Source organism: Grampus griseus (assembly GCF_964374135.1).
Source record: "Grampus griseus genome assembly, chromosome: 12".
NCBI classification, from domain to species: Eukaryota; Metazoa; Chordata; class Mammalia; order Artiodactyla; family Delphinidae; genus Grampus; species Grampus griseus.
Window position 1 is genome coordinate 75,070,854 of NC_139006.1, and position 4,406 is coordinate 75,075,259.

Here is a 4,406-nt window from a genome sequence, read left to right on the forward strand (position 1 = left end):
TAGTCTCATATAATGGTATTCTATAGGTAAAAATTTCAAGACTATCTCAATTTTTATCCACAAGGGGCTCCTGTATTAGTGACCTATTTTCATCCATACTTCTATTCAACTTTCACAAATGAAACAGCTCCTATCACATTGTTGATGTTCATTAGAGTAAACGAACACATGACCATCACTGTGGTCTCCTCAGCAAGCACACCTCTCCTGCTGTTCTGGAATCTGGCTTTCTTCTGTTTTTTTTTTTAAACATCTTTATTGGAGTATAATTGCTTTACAATGGTGTGTTAGTTTCTGCTTTATAACAAAGTGAATCAGCTATACATATACATATATTCCCATATCTCCTCCCTCTTGCATCTCCCTCCCACCCTCCCTATCCCATCCCTCTAGGTGGTCACAAAGCACCGAGCTGATCTCCCTGTGCTATGTGGCTGCTTCCCACTAGCTATCTACCTTACGTTTGGTAGTGTATATATGTCCATGCTACTCTCTCACTTTGTCACAGCTTACCCTTCCCACTCCCTATATCCTCAAGTCCATGCTCTAGTAGGTCTGTGTCTTTATTCCCATCTTACCCCTAGGTTCTTCATGACCTTTTTTTTTTTTTCTTAGATTCCATATATATGTGTTAGCATACGGTATTTGTTTTTCTCTTCCTGACTTACTTCACTCTGTATGACAGACTCTAGGTCCATCCACCTCACTACAAATAACACAATTTCGTTTCTTTTTATGGCTGAGTAATATTCCATTGTACGTATGTGCCACATCTTCTTTATCCATTCATCTGTTGATGGACACTTAGGTTGCTTCCATGTCCTGGTTATTGTAAACAGAGCTGCAATGAACATTTTGGTACATGACTCTTTTTGAATGATGGTTTTCTCAGGGTATATGCCCAGTAGTGGGATTGCTGGGTCGTATGGTAGTTCTATTTGTAGTTTTTTAAGGAACCTCCATACTGTTCTCCATAGTGGCTGTATCAATTTACATTCCCACCAACAGTGCAAGAGGGTTCCCTTTTCTCCACACCCTCTCCAGCATTTATTGTTTCTAGATTTTTTGATGATAGCCATTCTCACCGGTGTGAGATGATATCTCATTGTAGTTTTGATTTGCATTTCTCTAATGATTAATCATGTTGAGCATTCTTTCAATCACTAATATTTGTTGGCAATCTGTATATCTTCTTTGGAGAAATGTCTATTTAGGTCTTCTGCCCATTTTTGGATTGGGTTGTTTGTTTTTTTGTTATTGAGCTGCATGAGCTGCTTGTAAATTTTGGAGATTAATCCTTTGTCAGTTGCTCCATTTGCAAATATTTTCTCCCATTCTAAGGGTTGTCTTGGTCTTGTTTATGGTTTCCTTTGCTGTGCAAAAGCTTTGAAGTTTCATTAGGTCCCATTTGTTTATTTTGTTTTTATTTCCATTTCCCTAGGAGGTGGGTCAAAAAGGATCTTTCTGTGATTTATGTCATAGAGTGTTCTGCCTATGTTTTCCTCTAAGAGTTCGATAGTGTCTGGCCTTACATTTAGGTCTTTAATCCATTTTGAGTTTATTTTTGTATATGGTGTTAGGGAGTGATCTAATTTCATACTTTTACATGTACTTAATCGTAGTACAAACTGTCAGTCCTGCCAAAAGAAGTAGGGAACAAGGAGTGGCAAGCCTGAGGTAAACAACTGCCAGGGTCTACGTTTTAAGTGTAAGCAACCCCTTCTTAAGAGTAATGATAAAACTGTCACTGAGTCCTGGTTCTTGTCCCCAATCACCCTCAGACCACTAACTGTGAGAATCTATGGGGCAGGCTCCCCCTCTCTGGGATACCTGTCCATTTGTTCAGTTCAAAGAAGAAGCAATTCTAAGTTGACAAAAAGGTTGGAATTCTGTAAACTGCTAAATTTCTTGATGAGATTTCCAGAGTCAAGTGACTTCACACAATAACTTCTAGGCAATCTTGTCCATACTTTGAACAAATCCCCTCTTTATTCTAAATATCCATAGAATAATGTATATATACATAGACATCAACATAAATATGTCTTCCAGGTGCTGTACTGGAAATTGACAGTCAGACAAGACAGAAAGGGATTTACAGTCTTCTAGCACCTTCCAGCATCAACAATGCCTACCCAACTAAACTCAACATTTATTTGTCCATGGTGGGGGAAACATTAGAATGAATTATTTCAGATTCTAAACATTTATTGTATTAGGGCAATGGATCAATGAAATGATTCTTTTTCATTTTAACTTTTCATAATTTTTCCAAATTTTCTTTCATCGAGTATATATTACTTTTATAATGGAGAAAAAAACATTAAAATGCTTAATATTCTCTGCCCTTGCAGAAACTAACACCTGGCAAGGAGAGAGTTTTCAGACTAGGTATATGACAGTATAAAGAGTACTACCCTCACAATACAAAGTTCTGGGAAGCCCCAATGAGAGAAAAGATGAATTCTGTCGAAGAAGGAAGAGGAACCACAACGTTAGCTTCTGAAGCAGGCCTTGAAGAATGAGTAATATTTGTATCTGATGAGGAAGAACATTCCAAGGAAGAAGGCAGCATGGAAAGACTCAGACATGAAAGCCCAGAACATGCTAAGGAAAGGGCAGTTAATCTGGGGTCATAGCCCTTATCTGATGTGGCCATCCCAACTGTCACCCTATCCCAACCCAATGTTCAATCTTGATTAACTTTTAATTCTTCAATACGCATTTGGATTGTTTCTTATTTTAATATGTTTCACATTAAATGTGTCTACGTGTGTCATCTGTACCAATGTTAATATTATTTCAAAAATGAAACTGATTTGAAACTTAAACAGATTTAAGTGTTCAGTCAATTCATTCAATTTGCATTTTAGATACTTCTCTTGAGAAATTATAATGGTTCCCCACAGCTCATTATTTCTTATCAATTTGATTAAAGGTTCTGTAACTTACCTAACTCAGGTATAGAACAACATTTAGAAAAACATATTTAACTGGTTTTATGACATATGTGAGGATATGAACTGTAATATAAGTATGCAGAATAGTTTCTGTCAGAAATCTTTTCAGACACTTCAACCAGAGACTCCATTGAATCAACATAAAGCCAGTTAGAGGAAATCATTTCACAGTGACAAAAGGACTGTCCAAACAAGAAACAGAAGACTGGGGCTCTAATCCTAGTTCCTCTATTTACTAGACATGAGATTACAGCAAGTGATAAAATCTGAACCTCAGTTTTCCCATTTGTGAAAGACATAATAATAAATACTATGTATTCCTTACTTCACAAGATTATTAAAATCACATCAGAATGTACATGTCAAAATAGATAACCAACAAGGACCTACTGTATAGCACAGAGAACTCTGCTCAATATTCTGTAATGACGAAATGGGAAAAGAATTTGAAAAAGGATAGATACATGTATATGTATAAAAAATAAATATTATGTTTTAAAAATGTACATGTCCGGCTTCCCTGGTGGCGAGTCCGCCTGCCGGATGTGGTTGAGAGTCCGCCTGCCGATGCAGGGGATACGGGTTTGTGCCCCAGTCTGGGAGGATCCCACATGTCGCGGAGCAGCTAGGCCCATGAGCCATGGCCGCTGAGCCTGTGCGTCTGGAGCCTGTGCTCTGCAACGGGAGAGGCCACAACAGTGAGAGGCCCGCACACGGCAAAAAAAAAAAAAAAAAGTACATGTCATCAGTTATGCAATTGTTAAAGACCTTAAAGATAATCTTATTAGGTTTCTAGATTTTGCTCCAAGAGCCCCATTCAGGGGCCCCTAACAAGATGTAGGAAGGGTGGAAACAGGATGAGGGGTATTGCTGCTGAATGGACAGTTTCCTCTCTCACACCGCATTTTCAGCTGAGGAGTCCTAGATTATCTGCTTTACATACTGAGCTCCACAAAAGCTTCCATTTGAAGAAAATGCCCAATAGTTTCAAAGGATTGAAAACCACCGATTTATCCAACTGTCTCATATAACAATGAAAAAGTAAAACAGAGAGAAGCTAAATAACCACCCTGCCCCAGCTTTAAGTAACTATTATAAAGGGGCTGGGCAAATAATAAAATCCAAGCCTTCTGTTTCCAAGCCCAGTGCCTTTTATGACATACCACATGGAAGTGTTAAATAAATATGTGTACTGACACCAAAGTACTAAGAATCGGTACAAGTGTATACAGGAGATATGACATCACCTGTACAGTATGAAAATTCTGTTCAGCAATATAGAACTATAGTTCATTCATTAACTTGCATATTTATTCAATAAATATTAAGTGTCAGATACGTGCCATTGTTCTAAGTACTGATTTCAACACTGTATACAATTCAATTTCAAAGAAGTTATGACATCCAAGCTTAACACTGAAATACAACATTCTACTTTTTTATGGA